General features: G+C 46.3%; 1 pseudogene; it reads left to right on the forward strand.

Annotated features, from left to right (window-relative positions):
• Positions 1-1,437: 1,437 nt before the first annotated feature.
• On the forward strand, positions 1,438-24,416 carry LOC133248750 (large ribosomal subunit protein uL22-like; annotated as a pseudogene).
• Positions 24,417-27,029: the final 2,613 nt, after the last annotated feature.

The following is a 27,029-nucleotide window of genomic DNA, read 5'->3' on the forward strand; positions in this document are numbered from 1 at the left end:
CTTGTTTCCAAGGGCAAACCTGCGTCAGCACAGCACAGCTGCCGGGTGTTGATTCCACACTGCCTTGCCCAAGTGAGTCTCAGTTTCCACTGAGAAGCTTTACAAGGAAATAAGTAAATGTAAATATTGGAGAAATTGGTACCCTGATGCCTCCCTGGTGGGACTGTAAAATGGTGCAGCCACTTTGGAAAACAAGGTGGCAAGTGCCTCAAAGTACTAATCATGGAGTTACCAGCTGACCTAGAAATTCCACCACTAAGCATCCACCCAAGAGAAATGAAACAACTGTACACAAAAATGTGTACAGGAAATGTGCATGCATGTTCATAGCAGCATGATACATAATAGCCAAGAAAAGGAAGCAATTCAAATGCCCATGAACTGATCAACAGATAAGCAAAATGTGGCATTCTGTATAATGGCCTGTTATTTGACAATAGAAACAAATGAAGTTCTGATACATGGTACCACATGGAGGAACCCTGGAAACCTAATGCTATGTGAAAGAAGCCAGACACAAAAGGTTACATATTGTATGATTCCATTTCTATGAAATGTCCAGAATAGGCAAATCTATGGAGTGGGAAAGTAGATTAGTGGTTGCCAGGGGGTGAGGGGAGGAGGGAAAGGGGCGTGACTGCTCATGGGTACAGGGTTTCTTTGGGGATGACGAAAATGTTCTGGAATTGCTGGTGGTTGCCCAACGCTGTGCCTACACTAAAAACCACTGAACTGTACACTTTAAAAGGGCGAATTTTATGGTATGTGAATTATATATCTATAAAGTCGTTATAAAAAGAGGAAAAAAAATGGTCTCTGCCTTTTCCAAGTTTCATGGAAACAGGTATTTGAAAGTGCCCTGGTCCCACACCCATGCTGTGCAGAGCATGGCCTCTGCTCCCTGGGCCCAGGATAGTACCCACTGCCAAGCATGGCCTGTTTGACTTGGTGTGAGGGTGTCTCTGAACCTCTCTTCCCTTCAAAGGTGCACTCTTAACATTGAGCCTTCTCTGTGTGACAAAGGACTTTACAGTCATGACAGATCCCTTGCTGGGAGGTCAGGCCACGTACTGTAAAGTCCAAGATGAAAAAGCCATGGCAGCTGTCCAGCCCAGCCAGGTAGTGATGGAGTCAGGTGACATCATAGGATGTCAGCGATTTGGAGCCAATGATTTGACCTACAGGGTGAAGCAGCTGGGATATAAAGGCCGGCATCCTGGATCTGGCACCTGAACGCCTGGGTTTGAATCTCAGCTCCATCACCTGCTAACTGGGTGGTCTACAGCTGTCTCTTAACCACCTGGAGCCAACATTCACTCACCTAAAAAGATGAGGGGGATGATCCCTAGCTCCAAGGATGCTGAGAGGACTCTAGCTACTCAAAGTGTAAGTCTACTGAAGCCAGCAGCTTCAGTATCCCCTGGGAATTTATTAGAAATGCAGAAGTTCAGGTCTCACCCCGACCTGCTGGATCAGAATCTGCATCCCACCTACGGGATTCAGATACATGGTAAAATCTGAGAAGCACTGGGGAGAATTAAATGAGATTATGAAGGTAAAAACTTGTCGGAGTGCCTGGCACACCACAGGTGCCACACACGTGAATCTTGGTGTTTTACTGTTACTTAGAAAGAGGGCTGAACTGGTCTGCCACCGCCTCACTGTGTGATCTTAAACTAGTCCCTTGACTATGCTGGGGGCTGGGGTTTCCATCTCCCATTTATCTAACAAGACTTTATGTGGCTCATCTGACAAAAATGTGTGAGAAAGCGCTTTACAAATGCAAAAGGCCTAAGTGTGGACATGGTTCTCTTGGCCAAACTGGAGAGACAGTGACTTGCAAGATTCTAGAGATAAGAGAGGGTTTGAAGTAGTGGAGGGGCTGCTGCTGCTAAGTTGCTTCAGTCGTGTCCGACTCTGTGCGACCCCATAGACGGCAGCCCACCAGGCTCCCCCATCCCTGGGATTCTCCAGGCAAGAACACTGGAGTGGGTTGCCATTTCTCTCTCCAATGCATGAAAGTGAAAAGTGAAAGTGAAGTCACTCAGTCGTGTCCAACTCTTAGCGACCGCATGGACTGCAGCCTACCAGGCTCCTCCGTACATGGGATTTTCCAGGCAAGAGTACTAGAGTGGGGTGCCATTGCCTTCTCTGGAGTGGAGGGGCATCGGGGTCTAAAGACCCTGGCAAGCAGAGAAGAGTGATTGAGGAAGCACTGCTCTTGCCCAAGAGAAGCCCCTGCACCTCAAAGACATTTAACCAAAGGAAATGGAGAAAAAAACCACAAAGTGCTTGGGTAAGATAGGGAGGTGCCAGCAAAGGACCATGCAGTGGAGGGTCACAGCTGGTGTCTCCCTGTAAACAGAGGGCAAAGGTTTGAGCTACTAGAAGCACCTGTGCAGGGGGCAGATGGCAGTGTCTGGATTTAAGGTGGCCTCCAGGGGGCTGGAAATTCCTCCTCTGCTTATAGTCCATAAGCGTCCCATGGCCTTTAGGAAGACAATAACCACTGATGTTTATACGTCCCAGACATTTTCTGAGAACATTTTGTATATTCCCTCACATGATGCTCTCAAGAGCCCTCTGAGGTGGGTCTCTTTAGATTCCCCACATTACAAATGAGGCCACTGAAGAACAGAGAGACTGAATGACTTGCTCAGTATCACAGAGCTAACAAGTGATGGAGTCAGGCTTCCAGCCCAGGACATCTGACTCTAGGGTCCTAGTTCTTAGTAACCCTTCACCTGCCCCTATTTTAAAAATTGATTTTATTTTTTAGAGCATCACTAAGTTTATAGACGGAGAAGGCAATGGCACCCCACTCCAGTACTCTTGCCTGGAAAATCCCATGGACAGAGGAGCCTGGTAGGCTGCAGTCCATGGGGTCACTAAGAGCTGGACACGACTGAGCGACTTCACTTTCACTTTTCACTTTCATGCATTGGAGAAGGAAATGGCAACCCACTCCAGTGTTCTTGCCTGGAGAATCCCAGGGACGAGGGAGCCTGGTGGGCTGCCGTCCATGGGGTCGCACAGAGTCCGACACAACTGAAGCGACTTAGCAGCAGCAGCAGCAGCAAGTTCATAGAAAAGCCAAGGGGAAGCTACAGAGATTTCCCATATACCCTTTGCCCCCATATATGCAGAGCCTCCCCATTATCGACATCCCCCATGAGACTTATTGAGATACTTTAGTTTATAAGAAATATGAATTTGGTCATTCAGATAATCAAAATATACTTTTCATGTATATATTTGGCCTTCATCCACAGCTCCTGGCTCACAGCTCTTAAAACCTTTGGAATTTCCTAACAGAGCAGAAAAGTTTTGTCATGACTTTTGGATTCCACTTAAGGATGGGACTGGTTGGAACTTCCCTGGTGTTCCAGTGGCTAAGACTCCACGCTCCCAATGCAAAGGGCCTGGGTTTGACTGCTGGTCAGGGAGGTAGAACCCATGTGCCACAACTAAAGATCAAAGATCATAAAAGGATGGGACCAGTTATGAGTGGAGTGAACCTTGCAATTAGAGGGGAGGGAGAGGGACTAGAGGTAGAACCAGGCCAGTGAGTTAATCAAGCAGGCTTCTGCAAGGAAGCCTCCATAAAAACCCTAAAGAACAGGGTTCAGAGAGCTTCCAGGTTGGGAAACATGTGGAGGGTGATGTGCTCAGAGAAAGCATGGGAATGACACTCCCTTCCCCACATCCAGCCCTATGCATCTCTTTCATCTGGCTGTTCCTGACTTACATCCTTTTATAACAAATCAGTGATCTAGTGAGTAAATGGGTTTCCTGAGTTTGAAATCAATTGAACCTAAGGAGGGAGTCATTGGAACCTCCAGTCTATAGCTAATTGGTCAGAAGAACAGGCAGCAACCTGGAGTTGTGATTGGCATCCAGAGTGAGGGAAGGAGTTAGTTGTGTAAGACTGAACCCTTAACCTGTGGGATCTGACGCTATCTCCAGGTAGATAGTGCCAGAATTTGGTTGAATTGTAGGGTACCCAGCTGGTATCCAAGGCAGTGCTTATTGATGTGGGGAAACACACATACACACACAGAGGAATTGGTGACTTGAACCCTATTAGTGGGACATTGGTTACAACTGATGAACCCACACTGATACCTTTAATCACCCAAAATCCATACTTCACTCTTGAACACTCGGGGTTCGCTCTCGCTGTTGTACATTCTGTGGGTTTGTACAAATGTGTAATGACACGTATCCTTCATTATAGTATCATGCAGTTTTGTCACTGCCCGAAAACTCCCTTGTGCTCCACCAATTCATCCCTCTCTCCCCCTATTTCACCCAGGTCTCAGCAACCACTGATCTTTTTACTGTCTCCATAGTTTTGCCTTTTCCAGAATGTTATATAGCTGGAATCATACAGAATTTAGCCTTTTCAGATTGGCTTCTTTTACTTAGTAATAATGCATTTAAGATTCCTCCATGTCTTCCCATGGCTTGAGAGCTCATTTCATTCTGGCACTGAATAATATTCCATGGTCTGGAGGTAGCAGTTTATTTATCTGTTCACCTGTTGAAGGACATCATGATTGCTTCCAAGTTTTAGAAATTATGAATAAAGCTGCAGTAAACATTTATGAGCAGTTTTTTCTGCTTTGAAAATTTTTTTATTTGAAAATTTTTATTTGAAAAATAATTTTCACTTATATTGCTTTTTAGTCTGGAGATGGGGACAGTGGTTAGAGGCTGGCCTGAGAGTCCCCAGCAGAGGGACCAGACTGGGTATGGCCTTCTAGGACCTTCATCATCATCACCATCATGAAGCTGTAATAAGAACTAGGAATCCAGGACTTCTCTGGTGGATAAGAATCTGCCTGTCAAGGCAGGGGACATGGGTTTGATCCCTGGTCCAGGCAGCTTCCACAGGCCACAGAGCAACTACAGCCCGGAGGCCACAACTACTGAAGCCCATGCGCCTAGAGCCTGTGCTCTGCAATGAGAGAAGCCACCAAAATAAGAGAAGCCCGCACTCACAACAAAGACTAGTCCCCACTTACTGCAACTGGAAAAGCCCATGCACAATAATGGAGACCCAGTGCAACCAATACATAGGAAAAAACATATAAATACACACACGTGTGTATAAAGAACTGTGAATCCTGTGACTCCTGCAGTGCTGTTGTCAGCATCTATCCACCACGGAGTTCCTAGGATCCAGGGTCCCTGAGCAGTTTCAGGTGTGCTGCGTAACTCATTACATTCCCACAGCAACCCTGCATGGAGCAAATCCTACAGTTCAGAAGCCGATGATTTGCACAAGGTTGAGTTTTTATTTTTTACCCTCAGCCCACTATAAGAAATATATTTTATAATACAAACAGCCTCAGATAAATGAAACAAGTGTCCCCCCAATACGCTAATATCTTCCAATCGTTTTCATTTTTGAAAATACTAGTCATGACATTGACTTCATGACACATTTGTGGAATTCTATGTATGCTGCAGATTCTGGCAAATTACTGAACCTCTGTAAGCCACCTGGCACACCTCAAAATGTTGTTGTGAGTAGTAAATGAGATAAGGTATGTGAACAGTTTAACACAGGACCTAGTTTATGGATTAGGAAGGAAGAAATGGTCCTTATAATACATCAGCAAGATGGATGTTATCACTTTACTGATAGGATAGAAAATGAGGCTTAAGGAGATTAAATGGTTCCTAAGGTCTCACAGACAAGGGCCAAAATCAGGATTGAACTCAGAATCAGGCTCTTTTTTCTGCAATTCTAAGCTGCCTTCCTAGAGAAGCTTAACTTGCTGGGTGTGGCTTCCAAAGGTTGTACTACTGGTTACAGCTCAGTCACCTGGGTAGCGGCCGAGTTCACCTCTCCTGGAGAATATAAGAAGCTATTCCTACTCTCTCCTGAGCTCGTGACTGTCTTCTCTCCCCCTGCTCCATTGTCTAGTTTAATATCCATTTGCTGGGCACTAACTGGCTAACAGAGTTCTGCCAAGAGAACGCACTGGTCATAGCAAACACCCTCTTCCAACAAAACAAGAGAAGACTCTACACATGGACATTACCAGATGGTCAACACCAAAATCAGATTGATTATATTCTTTGCAGCCAAAGATGGAGAAGCTCTATACAGTTAGAAAAAACAAGACCAGGAGCTGAACTATGACAGTTCAGATCATGAACTCCTTATTGCCAAATTCAGACCAAATTTGAAGAAAGTGGAGAAAACCACTAGACCATTCAGGTATGACCTAAATCAAATCCCATATGACTATACAGTAGAAGTAAGAAATAGATTTAAGGTACTAGATCTGATAGACAGAGTGCCTGATGAACTATGGACGGAGGTTCGTAACACTGTACAGGAGACAGGAATCAAGACCATCCCCAAGAAAAAGAAATGCAAAAAAATAAAATGGCTGTCTGATGAGGCTTTACAAATAGCTGTGAAAAGAAAGGAAGCAAAAAGCAAAGGAGAAAAGAAAGATATAAACATCTGAATGCAGAATTCCAAAGAATAGCAAGGAGAGATAAGAAAGCCTTCCTCAGCAATCAATGCAAAGAAATAGAGGAAAACAACAGAATGGAAAAGACTAGAGATCTCTTCAAGAAAATTAGAGTTAGCAAGGGAACATTTCATACAAAGATGGGCTCGATAAAGAAATGGTATGGACCTAACAGAAGCAGAAGATATTAAGAAGAGGTGGCAAGAATACACAGAAGAACTGTACAAAAAAGATCTTCACGACCAAGATTATCACGATGGTGTGATCACTGACCTAGAGCCAGATATCCTGGAATGTGAAGTCAAGTGGGCCTTAGAAAGCATCACTACGAACAAAGCTAGTGGCGGTGATGGAATTTCAGTTGAGCTATTTCAAATCCTAAAAGATGATGCTGTGAAAATGCTGCACTCAATATGCCAGCAAATTTGGAAAACTCAGCAGTGGCCACGGCACTGGAAAAGGTCAGTTTTCATTCCAATCCCAAAGAAAGGCAATGCCAAAGAATGCTCAAACTACCACACAGTTGCACTCATCTCACACGCTAGTAAAGTAATGCTCAAAATTCTCCAAGCCAGGCTTCAGCAGTATGTGAACCGTGAACTTCCTGATGTTCAAGCTGGTTTTAGAAAAGGCAGAGGAACCAGAGATCAAATTGCCAACATGCGTTGGATCATCAAAAAAGCAAGAGAGTTCCAGAAAAACATCTATTTCTGCTTTATTGACTATGCCAAAGCCTTTGACTGTGTGGATCACAAGAAACTGTGGAAAATGCTGAAAGAGACAGGAATACCAGACCACCTGACCTGCCTCTTGAGAAACCTATATGCAGGTCAGGAAGCACAGTTAGAACTGGACATAGAACAGACTGGTTCCAAATAGGAAAAGGACTACGTCAAGGCTGTATATTGTCACCCTGCTTATTTAACTTATATGCAGAGTACATCATGAGAAACACTGGGCTGGAAGAAGCACAAGCCGAAATCAAGATTGCCAGGAGAAATATCCATAACCTCAGATATGCAGATGACACCACCCTTATGGCAGAAAGTGAAGAGGAACTAAAAAGCCTCTTGATGAAAGTGAAAGTAGAGAGTGAAAAAGTTGGCTTAAAGCTCAACATTCAGAAAACTAAGATCATGGCATCTGGTCCCATCACTTCATGGGAAATAGATGGGGAAACAGTGGAAACAGTGACTGACTTTATTTTTCTGGGCTCCAAAATCACTGCAGATGGTGACTGCAGACATGAAATTAAAAGGCGCTTACTCCTTGAAAGGAAAGTTATGACCAACCTAGACAGCACATTAAAAAGCAGAGACATTACTTTGCCAACAAAGGTCCATCTAGTCAAGGCTATGGTTTTTCCAGTGGTCATGTATGGATGTGAGAGTTGGACTGTGAAGAAAGCTGAATGCTGAAGAATTGATGCTTTTGAACTGTGGTGTTGGAGAAGACTCTTGAGAGTCCCTTGGACTGCAAGGAGATCCAACCAGTCCATCCTAAAGGAGATCAGCCCTGGGTGTTCATTGGAAGGTCTGATGTTGAAGCTGAAATCCAATACTTTGGCCACCTGATTCGAAGAGCTGACTCATTTGAAAAGACCCTGATGCTGGGAAAGATTGAGGGCAGGAGGAGAAGGGGATGACAGAGGATAAAATGGCTGGATGGCATCACCGACCCAATGAACATGAGTTGGGTAAACTCCAGGAGTTGGTGATGGACAGGGAGGCCTGGCATGCTGCAGTTCATAGGGTCGCAAAGAGTCGGACACAACTGAGCAACTGAACTGAACTGATTGGTCACATGGCCATTCCCTCTCTTAGCCTGGAACACTACGGATACTGCCCTCCCTACCTCATTCAAATCACCCCTAATATGTCACCTCCATACTATTATCCCTAAACCCCTAATCTGAATGAGAATAAACACCCCCTCTCCAGGACCGCCCCTTTCTCCTGCTTTAGCTTCTTTCATGTGTGTGTTTTGGCCTGACAATTTATACGCTATCTTGGTTTATCCATTAACTCTTGTCTTTGCTAAAACATAAACTCCAGGAGAGTAGGAACTATTAGAGTTGGATCTCTGCTCTGTCCCTAGTGCTTAGAACAGTAACTGGCACAGAGGAGGTACTCAATAAATGTTAGTCGAATCAGTCAATGACTTTGGACTCAGACTGCAGAGCTGGGCTTATAAACCAATGCAGACCATAGCGAGCCATTCTGGTGGACATTCTAACAAATGGACTCAGACAAGTACAAAGGGAGCTCCCTGGAAGCACAAAGGAGGCAGGGATCAATTCTGATTGTGGATCAGGGAGGAGGAGGTCTCTACATGATCCCTGAAGCTGGGTGGAACTGCAAAGATGGAGACGGCATCCCACGTGAAGGAAAAGGCAAGAGGGAAGATGCAGGGGCGGAAAGGTTGGTTGGCACATAGAACAATCCACAGGGCCTGTAGGTTTGGGTTCAGGATTGATAGGCAGGTGGGAAGATGGCTAGGGTGGGTTGCTAAGGGAGTTGAATGCCAGGCTAAGGAGTTTGGAGTTTGCAAGTCTCTGACAGTGTCTTAAGGTGATCCATCCATCTATTATCTTTATCTATATTCATCTAAATATATCTGATTCCTATCTATCTGTACACACATATGTGGAACACATATTTACACATGCTGCTGCTGCTGCTGCTAAGTCACTTCAGTCATGTCCAGCTCTGTGCAACCCCATAGACGGCAGCCCACCAGGCTCCCCGTCCCTGGGATTCTCCAGGCAAGAACACTGGAGTGGGTTGACATTTCCTTCTCCAATGCATGAAAGTGAAAAGTGAAAGTGAAGTCGCTCAGTCGTGTCCAACTCTTAGTGACCCCATGGACTGCAGCCCACCAGACTCCTCGTCCATGGGATTTTCCAGGCAAGAGTACTGGAGTGGGGTGCCATTGCCTTCTCCCCTTACACATGCTATGGGAGCCTATTAAAATATACACGTAAAATAAAAATTAAATATAAAATTAAAATTATATATATGCTGCTGTTACACATACAAAAAAAATCACACATATACATACTTGCACATGTATATGTGTTTTAATAGGCTCCCAAGATTCACAGTTTGGGCATAAAAGGTTTTGCGATGAAACTCTCCCTCCCGCTTCTGTCCTCCCCTAATGCTACTGTCGGAGAAGGCGATGGCACCCCACTCCAGTACTCTTGCCTGGAAAATCCCATGGACGGAGGAGCCTGGTAGGCAGCAGTCCATGGGGTCGCTAAGAGTCGGACACGACTGAGCGACTTCACTTTCACTTTTCACTTTCATGCATTGGAGAAGGAAATGGCAACCCACTCCAGTGTTCTTGCCTGGAGAATCCCAGGGACGGGGGAGCCTGGTGGGCTGCCGTCTCTGGGGTCGCACAGAGTCGGACACGACTGAAGTGACTTAGCAGTAGCAGTAGCAGTAATGTTACTGTATTTTGTGTCTTGCCCCAGCAGATTCACATTTACTGCAAGGCCACACTTGCATAGAGGCTGTAAATCGGGTGCAGGCGTTCTCACCTCTGACCCACACACAGGGCGTGGCCTCTCTCACCGCTGCCTGGTGGTCCTTCCACTTGGTCCTGACAGGAAATCCTGCGCGCTCCACCCTCTGCCAGGTGGATGGATTGAGTCCGCCCACTTCTGTCACATGAGCCAATCGAGCACGTTTATGCAAATTGAGATCCTTTCCCTGCTCTCCGCCCCGCTCAAGACAACCAACGGTTGCAGAAGTGCAACAGGTCCGCCAGGTTCCTGTTCTGACCGAGCTCAGAGAGTTCTGTAAAATTTCTGCCAAGGGCAAAAACAATTTGGAAACTTCGGGAACTGGAGACAGGAGGACTGGGGAATAAATGGAATGCCGCAGTAAGACCGATGGCACTGAATCACAGAAACTGAGGCTTGAAGGGTTGCTGGAGGTCATTTTGTCTGACTTCTGGACTGACATTCTGCCTCACTCCGCGTGATTCCTGTCAGGTGCTCACAGGTGCTGGTGAAGTCACTACCTGCAGACATGACCCAGCTGACGAGAAAGAGCACGTCCCAGATCTGGCTATTCAGTTCAGTTCAGTTCAGTTGCTCAGTCGTGTCCAACTGCGACCCCATGGACTGCTGCACGCCAGGCTTCCCTGTCCATCACCAACTCCCAGAGCTTGCTCAAACTCATGTCCATCGTATCAGTGATGCCATTCAACCATCTCATCCTCTGTCATCCCCTTCTCCTCCTGACTTCAATCTTTCCCAGCATCAGGGTCTTTTCCAGTGAGTCAGCTCTTCGCATCAGGTGACCAAAGTATTGGAGCTTCAGCTTCAGCATCAGTCCTTCCAATAAATATTCAGGACTGATTTCTTTCAGGATTGACTGGTTGGATCTCCTTGCAGTCCAAGGGACTCTCAAGAGTCTTCTCCAACACCACAGTTCAAAAGCATCAGTTCTTTGGTGTTCAGCTTTCTTTATAGTACAACTCCCACATCCATACATGACTACTGGAAAAACCATAGCTTTGACTAGATGGACCTTTGTTTGCAAAGTAATGTGTTTGCTTTTTATGCTGTCTAGTTTGGGCATAGCTTTTCTTCCAAGGAGCAAGCGTCTTTTAATTTCATGTCTGCAATCACCATCTGCAGTGATTTTGGAGCCCAAAAAATAAAGATACGGGGGAAAGCCCCGTGGAGAATTAGAAGTGGTCTCAAGTACTGCTGTTGTATCTTTGCTGTGTGACTGTGGCACTCCGCCTCAACTCTCTGAGCCTCAGTTTCCACACCTGGAAATTGGGAGTAATAACACTACCCTCCTGGCTACTAATAACACTACCTTCCTTGATGTGAGGATTGATGGGCTAGTTAAATGGACAATGCAAGGCATTTCCATCTCTGCAAGTCATAGTCCTTTATAATTGAAAAAGTATCACTTTGGGGTTAGACAGATCAGGGTTTAAATTCTGGTTGTCCCAGTTGCTTGGGATACCTGCCTTAGGGAAGTCACTTTTACCTCTCTGACTCTCACTTTATTCAGTTTTAAAGTTAAAATTTTCATGGGCTGTTGATAGGATTAAACGAATTAAGGTTTATAAGGCACTTGGCAAAGGGCTAAACCACTTGTGGTGGCTAGAACCAAGGCACCTCCTGGATCCTCTGTTTCATCATCTGTCTTCTGGGTACAGCCATCATGTTCCCCGTATGCCTCAAAGGATTGTTCTGAAGCTTAAATATCTTGTGACACAGTTATAAATAGAAAAACATCACACCAATATTAATTAGTGATAATGCAAGGCAGTCAGCACGTTGGAAAAAAGCCTGACCTTGACCCTGGCTCTACCTTTCATTCTCTGTGTGTCCTTGGACAAGTGACTTCCCCTATTGAAGGGTCAGTTTCCTTGCCTGCAATAGACCATATATATGGGCCATCTTGGACATTGGTAAGATGGACTATGGAAAGTGCCTACTATAAAACTTGCACACAACAAATTTTAATAAATGGTTCCTATTATTACTAGCAAGTTTTTCTTTAAATTTCCCTAATTCTGTTTCTGGAACTGAGAGAAATAGTGTGAAAACAGAACTTGTTTCTCACAGTACATTATTCTGTATCTTTTGACTTGTATTATGGGAATGTATCAGTTTTTTTAATAAGTAAAATTTAAATTTAAAATGGAAATACAATACATTATGTCTATAATGTACAATAACAAAACATAATAAATTAAAATTTTAAACTAAATTTTAATCTCATGGGTAGAGGCCTTGTCTGGTGTAAGAAGATACCCAAATGCAAAGTATAACCCGGTACCCACACAGGCCAGAATGTACCTTGGAACGGCAGAGTCATGTTTTTTTCTAAGATTACAGGGAAAATTGCCAAATCCAACAAGGGGTCACCTCTGAAGGGACTGACCATACATTGGTGTAAACATTCTCCAAGCTGCTTGAAATCATGTTCTATGGAAGGAAATGACCTCGATTTGGAAACCCTCAGGATGGATTTCCCTCTGCATCAGAGGTATTCGGGACTTTGGGTGACTCACTCCTCCCTGCTGGGCTTGCCCTCCAACCCCAATAAGGTTGAACAGCTCATTTGGGAACAATAGCTCTCCCCCGACCCTAAGGCCTTACATGGATATCAGCTAGCTCTGGGCCATCCACCCAATCCACAGCCAGACTTCTCCAATGTCCTAGGATGCCGCTGGCCTTGGACGGCCTTGGACAGCCTCCCTGCCCCTTTCTCCCCTGGGGCCCCAGTCTGAACTGATCACGACTGCTCACATGCAGCTGAGAATGAAGGGCAGATAGAACATCACAAGCCAAACCCACGTTTTCCCTTGTGTCTACCATCACATCTTTGCTGTCTGTGGCAGTCACCTGGCAGTTAAGGTTCAGCTTCACAGATGATCGAGGCAGGCAGGAGAAAGACTCATATTTAGGGCCTGGGCTTTAACTGCCTCATCCTGAATTTACATGTCACTTTCACACATCTCATTGGCCAGGACTAGTCACAGGTCCCACCCTTTCACTTGGGGAGTGACTGGAGTATTCAGGGAGCATTGCTGTGTCTGCTACATTCTTCATTCTCAGTCTTCTGGCCAATATTAACTGACTCTAGACTCAGAGGATATTAGAATGGGAGAGACCTTGGGACTCCTTTCATCCAGAAGCGAATCAGAATCCTCTGAGGTTGTTGTCCAAAATGCAGAGTCCTTGGTCCTACTCCAGACCTGAAGAATCAGAACGGTCTGGAGCCTGGGAACCCACACTGGTTTTCTTTTAAATTTATTTATTTTTGGCTGCGCTGGGTGTTCGTTGCTGTGCACGGGCTTTTCTCTAGTTGTGAAGAACAGGGGCTACTTTCTAGTTGCGGTGCACCAGGTTCTCACTGCAGTGGCTTCTGTTGTTGCAGAACATGGGCTCAGGAGTTGTGGCACGCGAGCTTCGTTGCCCAGAAGCATGTAGAATCTTCCCAGATTAGAGATCCCACCCGCGTCCCCTGCATTGGCAAGCAGATTCTTAACCACTAGACCACCAGGAAAGACCAGAATCTACATTTTTTAAAGCTCACTGGGAGATTCCAGCAGAAATCAGGCTGGAGACCTACTGATGGAGTTAATCCCCCTTTTATAGATGAGGAAACTGAGGCTGGGAAGGACAGTGACTTTCTCCAGGCCACACAGGAAGTAAACGATCAATCTTAGATCAGAATCTACGCTTCCTGGCCGTTGCTTTTAGCACCTGTATTTGTCACCTGTGGTCTCTGCCCTAGCTTCTGATAACACCATTTTAATTCTCTTTTGTGGAGACAGGGTTCACAGTTCAAGTTCCCAGGGTTCAAGTGGGGCTGACCCACCCAAACTTGGAATGGGTACATGACACAGAATTAACCAATCAGAATCCCAGGATATGTTCTGAGACAGTGTGAGATTAAGTTCAGAAAGTGGGAGGCAGCCTCAGGATGTTTGCTGGAACTATTTAGGGAAAGAAACTCTCTTTCCACTGAGGTTGTTCCCTGGTCTGCTGTGAGCCTGGAGCAGCTGGCTGTCTTTGCTGTCATGAAGGGACAGCGCCCAGAAATAAGCCCTGAAGAGAGAAAAACAGAGATAAGGGAAGGAGAAGGGACCTGAGAGCATCCTCAGATGCCTACATCCAGCTCTGCCTGGACTTTTCCCTGAGCCAGTAAATTCCATTTCAGTTCCTGGAGGTTGCGGTTCTGCCCTTGTAGATCCAAATAAATGACTGGGGACAGAGCCCTGGGGGCCAGAAGCACCACATCCAGTTAACAAGCATCTACTGAGGGACTTTGGGGAGCTTCCAGTGTGAGGTACTGACCGTGCCCCTCACAAACCAGGACACAGGACCAACACACGAGGCAGTTGGGGTGTCCAAGACAGTGGGATGCCTAGACTGGCATCACAGACATCCAGGGTCTCGTGTGATCTCCTCCCCAGGAGTTAAGCAAGGGAAGCATAATCATCTCAGAATGATGAGGAAACTGAGGCTCAGAGAGATGAAGTCACTTGCCCAAGGTCACATTGGAAGTGGCAGAGCTGAGGCTTAGCCCAGGTGTTTCCACATTTAGCCCAACTGCTTGGTGCTCCATTGGGCTTCACTCGGCCTGGAATTACTTGCCAGAATCATCTGAATGATGATTTCTGTTGTGCAAGACACTGTTGTGAGTACTTTCCATGTTTTGCTTATTCGGTCCGGACAACAAGATACTGGTGAATATGATGAAGGTGATGATGGTGATGATGACATTGCACAGTTGAACAAATAAGGGGGCTTGGGAATTTAGCCAAGGTCACAGGGCTGGGCAGCATCAAGGTCTGATTGTGGCCCAGGGAGTCTGGCTCCTGAGCCCTCTGTGGCTGGAAGTTCACTGTCCTTGCTACACCACATCTAAGCAGATGGCTCCCTAGCCTCTTCTCACCTTGATGAGAGTGGCTGATTAGAAACCAACCTGGGGAGGTGGGGGGGGGGGGGCGAGGGTAGATGGATGAGAGCATCTTCTCTGATCACATTGATGTTCCTGAAATGGCTCCAGCCAGAGTCGCTTCTGGGAGGCCTCGAACAAGGTCAATGGGGATTCTGCTAAGAGGCAGGGGGTAAAGAGTTATCTCCAGACTCCTATATACACAAAATAATTGAAAGCAAAGTCTCAAAGAGACATTTGTAAACATGGACATCTATAGCAGCAATATTCACTGTAGCCAAAATGTAGAAGCAACCCAGTGTCCATTAACAAATGAGTGGATAAACAAAATCTGATATATGTGTGTTTGTGTGTGTGCTAAGTCACTTCTGTCGTGTCTGGTGGTTTGCCACCTCATGCACTGTAGACCACCAGGCTCCTCTGTCCATGGGATTCTCCAGGCAAGAATACTGGAGCGGACTGCCACGCCCTACTCTAGGGGATCTTCCCGATCCAGGGATCGAACCCACATCTCTTATGTCTCCTGCATTGGCAAGTGGGTTCTTTACCACTAACACCACCTGGGAAGCCATATATAGGAAATTCTGAGACAACATGGATGAAAACATTGCTGCAGAATGAATGAAGACATTCTACTTTGTGAAATAAGCCAGACACTAAAAGATAAAAACTGTATGATTATACCTATATGAGCTACCTGGAGCCATCAGATTCATAGAGGCAAAAACTAAAATGCTGCTTGCCAAAGATTGAGGGGAAGGGCAAATGGGGAGTTATTGCAGAACGAGGGCTGGGTTTCAGTTTTGTGGAAGAAAGTTCTGGAGATGGATGGTGACACAATATAAATGTACTTAATGCCACAGAACTATACGCTTTTTTTTTCTTTTTTTAATATATTTTTTTCTTTTTTTGAGAACTATACACTTTTAAAAAACATATTTATTTATTTATTTTCGACTGGGCTGGGTCTTCACTGCTGCGTGTGGGCTTTCTCTAGTTGTGGTGACTGGGGGCTTCTCTCTGCTGCAGAGAGTGGGCTTCTCATTGTTGTGGCTTCTGTTATTGCGGAGCACGGGCTCTAGGGTGCACAGGCTTCAGTAGCTGCAGTGTGTGGGCTCGGGAGTAGTGGCTCCTGGACTCCAGAGCACTGGTTCGTTAGTTGTGGTCCATGGGCTTAGTTTCCGGGAGGCATGTGGGATCTTCCCGGACCAGGGGTTGAACTGGTGTCCCCTGTATTGCAAGGAAGGCTCTTAACAACTGGACCACCAGGGAAGCCCAGATCTACACACTTGTGTGTGTGTCAGTCACTCAGTCGTGTCCAACTCTTTGCGACCCCACAGACTGTAGCCCACCAGATGGTTTAAATGGCAAATTTTATATTATATGCTTTTTACCACAATTAACAATTAATTAATTAAGGGGAAAAAAGAGTAGTCTCCAAAGACAGCCCACTCTCAAATCCCAGTTCTGCCATTCATGTGCTGTGTGACCTTGGGTAAGTTGCTTTCCCTCTCTGTGGCTCAGTTTCCCCACCTATCAAATGAGGATCATAACAGCTAGCTCAACAGAATCACAGTGAGGTTTAAAGTGGTTCATACCAATAAAATCCTCAGAGCTGTGCCTGGAATTCTGTAAGCACTCGGTAAGGTTAGCTATTATTATTTTCATACAGATACTTAGGACTGAGACTAAATGAGAGAAGAAAAATGATGATTCTTTCTTCTTTACAATCCCTGTCTCTTTCCCCAGTTTCCAACAGGCTAAAGACACTAGATTGGGAAATCACTGGTGGTCCAGTGTTTAGGACTTTGTGCTTTCACTGCCAAAAGCCTGAGTTCCATCCCTGGTCAGGGAACTAAAATCCCACAAGCCTCAAGCAGTAATCAATTGAAAAAAAAAAAAAAGACACTGGACTATGCTCTCAGCCACAGGGTGAACAGCGCTAAAAATAAATGTCATTGTCAGTCAGCAGAAGATTTCAGCCCAGCCCCTCCATGTGCTGCTGCGCAACTTTGGGCCAGCTCATTGACCTCTCTGTGTCAGACTTTTCTCTTCTATGAAATGGGTAAACTACTGCCTATCTCACAAGTGAAGTGAGGATTAAGAGAAAGAATGGGCCACTCCACACGTGCCCATCCCTCCTTCTTCCTGGATCCATAGCAGGGATGAGGGGTGGGGGGTGCAGCTCTGTGTTCCCTCACTTCCCAGGCTGCTCCTGGTTTGTAAAGAACCAGATAAATGTTTTCTCCAATGACTGGTACTTCAGTTCACATGACCAGGACAAGCATCATCAACAAAAGGCCACCCACCCTCCAAGGTCTGCAAAAGAGCCTTCTTCCTCTTTTTAGGCCTTCAAATATGGGCCAGGGAGATGCCCAGGGTGATAAATAAAGAAAAAGCAAAAATAAAACCCCTAAAGTGTTTATTCTGGGATAAGAGTACGTTGCTAAACACAAGCCACAAAGACTTGTGTACAAAAACCACAAGCCCGGGTGCTGAGCAATGTCCCAGGCTGCAGTGCTGTGAGGAGGGGCTGGGCCGGAGCAGCTGGGCTGGGCCCAGGAGGCAGGACCAGGCCCTGCCTGCGGCAGCCCTCCAGGGCACGCTGGCACCTTGACGTCCGGGAGCTTGGGATTTCTCACATTCCAGACCACACAGCCTGGCAACCTGCATGGACATTCATGGTGCCCCCTCGCTGCTGTTCCCGCTTTGGCCCCTCTCCTCTATAGGGCCCCCTCTGCCCACCCTACCCACCTCAGTCCCACTAACTCCAACTCATCCGCTGTGTTTAGACACCATCTCTGCTGGCAAACCATGATTGACCCCACCACCACCACCACCCAGACTCTGTAACCCCAGCATTCATCTCTGTCACAGCTATTCTATGATGTGTTGCAATTTTTGTGTACTTGCTTTTCTAAGCTGCAAGCACTTAAGGGTAGGAATAGTATAATGGTTAGGGACATGGATTTGAACCCAAATTGCCATGGCTTGAATTCTAGCTTTCCAGCCCTGTGACCGTGGATATTTGACTCAATCTCCTGTGCCTCAGTATTTCCCTCTCTAAGTTAGAGATGATAATGACAGTGCCCGCCTTATGGAGATTCTGCTGATTGCTGAGTATGTCTGTTCCAGTTTTGCATTCCAAAACTGGAGAAATAACAACAGCATGGGTTTCTGGGACCCATTTAGCCAAGCATGGAACCAGCCTGAACAAACCTCCATCGATCACCGGACTTCTATAAGCCCTCACCCTAGCGGTGGACCATTGTGACATTTGGGGTCTCCTGGAATTAGGGTCAATTCAGAGCCAAAAAAGTCTGATTATTTCCCTCTCCTTAACACACTGTCCGGAGAGGGCAATGGCACCCCACTCCAGTACTCTTGCCTGGAAAATCTCATGGACAGAGGAGCCTGGTAGGCTGTGGTCCATGGGGTCGCTAAGAGTCAGACACGACTGAGCGACTTCACTTTCACTCTTCACTTTCATACATTGGAGAAGGAAATGGCAACCCACTCCAGTATTCTTGCCTGGAGAATCCCAGGGACAGAGGAGCCTAGTGGGCTGCCGTCTATGGGGTCGCACAGAGTCGGACATGACTGAAGCGACTTAGCAGCAGCAGCAGCAGCAGCAACACACTGTCACCCTGGTCAATGTCTGGAAGTCCCTTTGGGGGAAGGCTGGGAGAAGGACAAAGACGGTAACTCTTCGATAGTGTAGTGGGGTCCCTCCTCAAGGTAAACTGGTACCCTGTTCATTCCAGCTGTCTGGGTCTGTAAACTGGTTCAAGTCCGGGAGTTGGTCGAGAGTGACAATGGTTTTGGTGACTCACGTTAGGCTCTGTTCACTTGAGCTGGAATTCTGCCACTTATATAGATCAAGTAACGTTTAGTAGACCACCCATCCATTATTTCTAGGGATGCGGTGATCAACTAGGCAAGGCCACAATTCTCTGCGCGTTTAATTGGATTTGAATGGATTGATGTAAGTGAAGCACTAGGATAGTGTCTGCCGTGCTGCATGCAAAAGAGAAGCCCCCCTCATCATCACCAGTCGTCTTTATGCTCCCTGTGCCTGGCAGCAAGCAGACACCTGGTCAATGACTACAGAATGGGGTGGGGAGTGGACTGGTCCATGGTCCAGGTACAGCTGGAGTCTCCACTCGAGACATAGCTGACTTCACCTGTGATTCAGGTAAGACTGGAGGTTCTGGGACATCCAACATGGTCCCACCTGCATGGGGCCCAGAGGAGTTCTGGGAAAGAACTCACTAGAAGGTAAAAGAGAGTCCAAGGGCTTCCCTGGACACCCAGTGGTTAAGATTTTGCCTTCCAGTGCAGGGGATGCAGGTTCGATCCCTGGTCAGGGAACTAAGATCCCACAGGCCTCGGGCCAAAAAACCAAAAACATAAAACAGAAGCAGTATTGCAGTAAATTCAATAAAGACTTTAAAAATGCTTCATATGTTTTTTAAAAATCTTTAGGAAAGAAAAAGAGTCCAAACATGGAAAGCTGGTTTGAGGGCATCAGGCCAAAGTCAGAAGGAAGAATTAGGAACACAGAGCAGCCTGGGGTGTGACCCTCAGATGATCTCTACTAGACTTAGTTATTTGTTTTTATTTAGCTGCAATGAACCACCAGCTACATGGTGCTGACATACTTTCAGGGTGTAGCAATTAATCTCTGGTAGTTTATTTAAGACTCCTTTCTCATTCATTTTATGTTTTCTTTTTCCCCTGATTTCCTCTTCCATTCACCTTCCCCAAATATGTATCAGTCTTGTAAATCTCCTTGTAAAGATTTCTTGCATGCATTTTAATTTTCAGAAATGATATTTTGCTCTCATTACTACTTCATGGTCTACCTCTCAGCATGGTTGTATGTAGACTATATGCTGTTTCTTGCTGCTGCGCCAACATCCCCAGCCTAGATCTGCTACATTTTGCTACCAATTAAGGCTGCAATGAACATCCCTACCCAACTTCTCTTAGGGATTTTTAGGAGAGTTTCTCTGAGATGATTACCCAGAAATAAGATGTCTGAGTGACAAGGTGTGCCTGGATTTAATTTTGCCAAATATCGCCTGGTACTTCCAGAATGGCTGCGTGAATTCACATGTCCACAGTGGTACTTGGGGGTCTCCCAATTCCTCACATTGTCACCAACACTTGAGAATATTGACCTTTCTGATCTGTGGTGTGTGCAAAAGTGGTATCTCACTATTTTAAAGTATTTTTGTTTTCTGGCCAAGCTGTGCAGGATGTGGGATCCTAGCTCCTCAACCAAGGATAGACCCCACGCTCCCTGCTTCAGAAGCTCGGAGTCCAAACCACTGGACTGCCAGGGAAATCCCTATATCTCACTGTTTTAATCATTGTTAACTTAGAATCTGTCTTCTCTGCTGAACTGTAAGTCCATGAGGGAGGCAGGCCCACACAGAGGGTATATCTGTGGCCTTAGCATCCTGACCAGTGCCTGCCATGTATGAGGCACTTCGATTTCTACCTTTGAACAGATGAATGGATTACTACCACATACAGCCCTCCTGAGCTCAAGCTTGACTCTTGGGGAGGGGAGAGGGTTGAGTGAGCCAAATAGGAAGAGCTGTTTACTGAAGTCTCAGAAGTCACTGGCCAAAAGGAAATTCCCTTGAGACTCCCATACACAGCTGGAGGAATGCAAAAGAGCAAACATTCCCACAGAGCCAAAGAAAAGCCAGGGGTTGTGGAAAGAAGTGTCTCTGCTCATCGAGAAAACACAGGCTCTGCTGAGATCCCAGAAGACTCTGGCAGGAGCTGCCAGGGCAGAGTCCCCACAGACAGAATTGAAAGTCAGAGGAAAACAGGACATTTGCTGCTGGGTGGTTGGACCAAATGGGATCTTTCTCATGTGTTGTTGTTATTATTATTATTTTTAAAATTTGAAATGAAATGGAAGTCACATGCCTCTGAACTGTTTGGACCAAAAGTCTCCCTGTGGGGCCTGCACAGACCACCACTTATCCTGTCCTGGGTCTAGGAGATGCTTTTCTGCTGGAAGCCTCAGTTTCCTCATCTGTAAAGTGGGTACAATAATGGAGCCCACCTTATTGCCCAGCTTGTAGTAAGCCTGGTTTTGGGAGACTTTGCTAAGGCTCAGTTCAGTTCAGTTCAGTCGCTCAGTCGTGTCCAACTCTTTGTGACCCCATGAACTGCAGCACGCCTGGCCTCCCTGTCCACCACCAACTCCCTGAGTCCACCCAAACCCATGTCCATTTGTCGGTGATGCCATCCAACCATCTCATCCTCTGTCGTCCCCTTCTCCTCCTGCCCTCAATCTTTCCCAGCATCAGGGTCTTTTCAAATGAGTCAGCTCTCTGCATCAGGTGGCCAAAATATTGGAGTTTCAGCTTCAACATCAGTCCCTCCAATGAACACGCAGGACTGATCTCCTTTAGGATGGACTGGTTGGATCTCCTTGCAGTCCAAGGGACTCTCAAGAGTCTTCTCCAACACCACAGTTCAAAAGCATCAATTCTTTGGTGCTCAGCTTTCTTTATAGTCCAACTCTCACATCCACACATGACCACTGGAAAAACCATAGCCTTGACTAGACGGACCTTTGTTGGCAAAGTAATGTCTCTGCTTTTTAATATACTGTCTAGGTTGGTCATAACTTTCCTTCCAAGGAGCAAGCATCTTTTAATTTCATGTCTGCAATCACCATCCGCAGTGATTTTGGAGCCCAGAAAAATAAAGTCAGCCACTGTTTCCACTGTTTCTCCATCTCTAAGGCTCAGGTTTGGCATTAATGAGGGCCAGGGGAGCATGGCAAAAGGCAGGCCGCCTGGCCTCCCTATGGCCTCGCTTTTCTGGCTTCCTCTTGTGACTTCTGTATCTACATAACTCGCTCACTCAGTCGGCAAACTCCCATAGGAGCACTGAGGCCACAGTGACAACCGGACCCACCCCGCCCTGGAGGGGTCTGCAGACACAGCGCAGAAGGATGACAGTGCGATGAAGGACCACACAAGCATCTACTCTGTCCCTTTCAGTTCTGTTGAAGCGTCACTTTTCTCACTGACAAAATGGGACTCACAGAGTTGTTTTCAGGTTCAAATAAGATAATGGACCGGTGGGAAAGAAACTTCCAGACTGCTAAATGCTTCTAAACAGATGACCCAGACTGTATTAGGAAAGCAGAGATCTACTTACAGAGTGATGCTCAAGATTTGTGTGCTTTTTCTCCTGGGCACTTTAAAATCTAACGGCTGAAAGAAGCTTTCAAGGAAAGGAATGATGCTCTTAGCCGATCCCTGGGTGGGGGCAGTGGGGAGTGGAGGAGGGGGCTCCAGTTTGGTTGCTCATCCTTGCTGCTATTGGTTATCTAGTCACTATCGTGTCTGACTCTTTGCAACCCCATGGACTGTAGCCCGCCTAGCTCCTCTGTCCATGGGATTTCCTAGGCAAGAATACTGGAGTAGGTTGCCATTTCCTTCTCCAGGGGACCTTGCCAACTCAGGGATCGAACCAGTATCTCCTGCATTGGCAGATGGATTCTTTACCGCTTTCCACTAGGAGAGCCCTTGGTTGCTCCTTTTGTTTTCTAAACTGACACAAACTGTCTGAGTGATGGGAGGGTCAGGAGCAGAAGCTGGTGGAATCCCATTACTATCTTCCTCTCTCAGCCCAGAGGTCAGGGAGCTGAGGGGGGCGGGGACATAAAGCTCACTGTGTCAGCAAAGGGACAGTGTTAGTGAGAGGACAGACTGGCTGCTGTAAGAGCGAGGAAAACAGCGCTGCTTTGACATGACAGCGATGTATTTCTTTCTCACATAACCGTCCTGGGAGATGGTCCTGGGCTGGCACAGCGGGGCACCCAGGCTCCTTCTACTTCGTTGCTCAGCCACCCCCCAGGGCTTGCCATTATTCAAGCACCCTTGACTTCAAAATGGTAATCCCCTTGTCATTCCAGGTTAAAGGAAGAGAGGCAGAGGGGAGTGGCTGTCACATTCCTTTCCTATTAAGGGCATGTGGAGCCAGACTCCAAGATTGTCGCCAGGATTTCTGCTTCTGTTGTTCGTGCTCCTGAGTACACATCGAACAGGAATGACCTCTATAACTAATAGGATATCATGGAAACATGGAATATGACTTCTCAGGCAAGGTTATAAATGCCATTGCAGCTTCCGCCTTGCTCTCTCTCAGATCACTCGCTCTGGGGGAGGCCAGCTGCTGTGTCCTTTGGAGAGGCTCACCAGGTGAGGAACTGAGGCCTTCTACCAACAGCCAGCATGAGGGAAGCATCTTGTAAATAGATCCTCCAACCCCAGAGAAGCCCACTGCAGACCCAGCCAACACCTTGACAGCAACTTCATAAGAGGCTCTGAGCCAGAACCATGCAGCTAAGCCATTAAAAAACTGACTCACAGGAACTGTATGGGATAATAAATGTCTACTGTTTTAAGCTGCTAAGAGTAGGAGAAATTTGTTACTCAGTACAAGCTAACTAGGGCTTCCCTGAACTTATATGCAGAATACAGCATGTGAAATGCTGGGTTGGATGAAGCACAAGCTGAATCAAGATTGCAGGGAGAAATATCAATAACCTTAAATATGCAGATGACACCACCCTTAGGGCAGAAAGTGAAGAGGAACTAAAGAGCCTCTTGAAGAAGGTGAAAGAGGAAAGTGAAAAGGCTAGCTTAAAACTCAACTTTCAAAAAACTAAGATCATGGAATCCGGTCTCTTTACTTCAAGGCAAATAGATGGAGAAACAACGGAAACAGTGACAGACTTTATTTTCTTGGGTTCCATAATCACTGCGGATGGTGACTTCAGTCATGAAATTAATAGACGCTTGCTCCTTGGAAGAAAAGCTATGACCAACCTAGATAGCATATTAAAAAGCAGAGACAAGCTTTTCCATTAAGCGGCCTGAGGTGACCTCTAAAATTGGAGTGCTATTCACTCGTCCCAGAAAACCCCACAAAATCATGCAAATCAAGAGGTTCAAATCTTCATGTTCACTTTAAGAACACTCGTGAGACTGACCAGGCCATAAAGGGTATGCATATCTGAAAAGCCACCAAATATCTGAAGGATATCACTTTAAAGAAGCACTCTGTGCCACTCCGTCGTTACAACAGTGGAGTTGGTAGGTGTGCACAGGCCAAACAGTGGGGCTGGATGCAGGGTCGCTGGCCCAAAGAGTGCTGAATTTTTACTGCGCATGCTCAAAAATGCAGAGAGTAATGTTGAACTTGAGGGTTTAGATGTAGATTCTCTGGTCATTGAGCACATCCCGGTGAACAAACCCCCAAAATGCGGTCCAGGACTTACAGAGCTCACGGTCGGATCAACCCTACATGAGCTCTCCCTGCCGCATTGAGATGACCCTTACTTTAGATTGTTCCTAAACCAGAAGAGGAGGTGGCACAGAAGAAAAAGATACCCCAGAAGAAACTGAAGCAACAAAAACTTATGGCCCAGGAATAAATGCCACAAAAAACAAATGCGAATAAAAGTTAAAAAAAAAAAAGGCAGAGATATTACTTCGCCAACAAAGGTCCCTTTAGTCAAAGCTATGGTTTTTCCAGTTGCTACATATGGATGTGAGAGTTGGACCAAAAAGAAGGCTGAACGTCGAACAACCGATGCTTTGAACTGCAGTGTTGGAGAAGACTCTTGAGAGTCCCTTGGACTACAAGGAAATCAAACCAGTCTATTCTAAAGGAAATCAGTCCTGAATATTAATTGGGAGGACAAATGCTGAGACTGAAGCTCCAATACTTTGGCCACCTGATGCGAAGAGTTGACTTATTAGAAAAGACCCTGATGTTGGGAAAGATTGAAAGCAGGAGGAGAAGGGGCAAGAGAGGATGAGCTGGTTGGATGACATCACCAACTCAATGGGCATGAGTTTGAGCCAACTTTGAGAGCTGGTGAAGGACAGGGAATCCTGGTGTGCTACAGTCCATGGGGTCACAGAGTCGGACACGACTGAGTTACTGAACAACAACAACTAGCTAACTAGCATAAGTTCCCAGAAGTAGCACTCATCATTTTCACTCACATCACATCCTTAACCTAGCTACACGGTCAGGTGTAACTGCAAGGGACTCTGGGAAATGGGCATAGCTGTGTGTCCAGCGGAGAAGGCAATGGCACCCCACTCCAGTACTCTTGCCTGGAAAATCCCATGGATGGAGGAGCCTGGTAGGCTGCAGTCCATGGGATCTCTAAGAGTCAGACACGACTGAGAGACTTCACTTTTCACTTTCAGGCATTGGAGAAGGAAATGGCAACCCACTCCAGTTTTCTTGCCTGGAGTATCCCAGGGACGGCGGAGCCTGGTGGGCTGCCATCTATGGGGTCGCACAGAGTCAGACACGACTGAAGTGACTTAGCGGCAGCAGCAGCAGCATGTGTCCAGCTAAGACTTTGATGACTTAGGTCCTTAACTTAATCACATCTGTCAAGGTCCTCTTGCCATGTAAGGTCACATATTCACAAGTTCCAGAGATAAGGACGTGGGCGTCTTTGGGAAACATTATTCCACCTCCCACAAGGCAGAAGCTTGTATGTGAGTGTTCATAGCAGCAGTTTTATTCACAATAGTCCAAAAATGGCCAAATGTCCCTCCATGGATGAATGGCTAAACTTCTGTGGCCCATCCATTCCATCCATGTGTGTTTAATACTACACAACAATAAAAAGAGATGGCCTATTGATACACACAACTTGGTTAAATGTGAAGAAAATGATTCTGAGTGAAAAAAAAAAAAAACATTTCAAGAGGATGTGTGATGCTTGGTTCCAATTATATGATACCTGTGAATGAAAATCACTCTAGCGATGGAGCATGAAGGTCGCCAGGGGGTAGAAATGAGCAGCAGTGGTGGCTGTAAAGGAGAGTCATGTGGTGATGGTACAGTTAAGTATATCTTTTTAAAATATTTGTTTATTTTTGACTTCGCTGGGTCTCTATAGTTGCATCACACAGAAACTGCTCTCCAGTTGTGGTGCACAGGCTTCTCTTGTTGCAGAGCATGGGCTCTAGGGCTTGTGGGCTTCAGTAGTTGCAGCATTCAGACTTAGTTGCCCCAAGTCATGTGGGATCTTTCTGGACCAGGGATCAAACCCATGTCCCTTGCATTGGCAGGTGGATTCCTAACCACTGGACCACCAGCTGCTGCTGCTGCTGCTAAGTCGCTTCAGTCGTGTCCGACTCTTAGACGGCAGCCCACCAGGCTCCCCGTCCCTGGGGTTCTCCAGGCAAGGACACTGAAGTGGGTTGCCATTTCCTTCTTCAATGCATGAAAGAGAAAAGTGAAACTGAAGTCGCTCAGTTGTGTCTGACTCTTCGCAACCCCATGGACTGCAGCCTACCAAGCTCCTCCATCCATGGGATTTTCCAGGCAAGAGTACTGGAGTGGGTTGCCGTCGCCTTCTCTGTGGACCACCAGGGAAGTCAACAATTAAGTATCTTGATTGTGGTGGTGGCTGCATGAAACTACACCTGCGAAAAATTGCAGACAGTTATCACAGTGGGCTTCCCTGTTGGCTCAGACAGTAAAGAGTCTGCAATGCAGGAGACCAGGGTTCGATCCCTGGATCAGGAACGTCCCCTGAAGAAGGAAATGGCAATCCCCTCCAGTATTCTTGCCTGGAAAATCCCATGAATGGAGGTGCCTGGAAGGCTACAGTCCATGGGGTCACAAAGAGTCGGACACGATGGAGAGACTAACACTTTCACTTTCACATACATGAATGCATGTCAAATCTGAATAAGCTCTGTGGATTGTAGTAAAGTCAGCTTCCTGGTTTTGATAATATACTCTAGTTAGGCAAGATGTTAATGTAGGGGGAGGCTGGGTGAGTCTCTAATTATTTCAAAATTCAGTGTTAAAAAAAAAAGAGTAAGGGACTTTTAGACCAGAGACCTGGTTTCTGGGTTCTCGTCCTGGTTCTTTCCTTCTTGTGCCTTAGGCCAATCCCTTACCATCTCTAGGACTCTATCAGCCCATCTGTGAAATGGGGGTTTGGCTTACATCTTACTTACAAAGTTTTCTGTTTCACAGGAGACCCTTTGTTCAAGATCTGACACTG

The sequence above is a fragment of the Bos javanicus genome, chromosome 5 (assembly GCF_032452875.1).
Source record: "Bos javanicus breed banteng chromosome 5, ARS-OSU_banteng_1.0, whole genome shotgun sequence".
Lineage (NCBI taxonomy): Eukaryota > Metazoa > Chordata > Mammalia > Artiodactyla > Bovidae > Bos > Bos javanicus.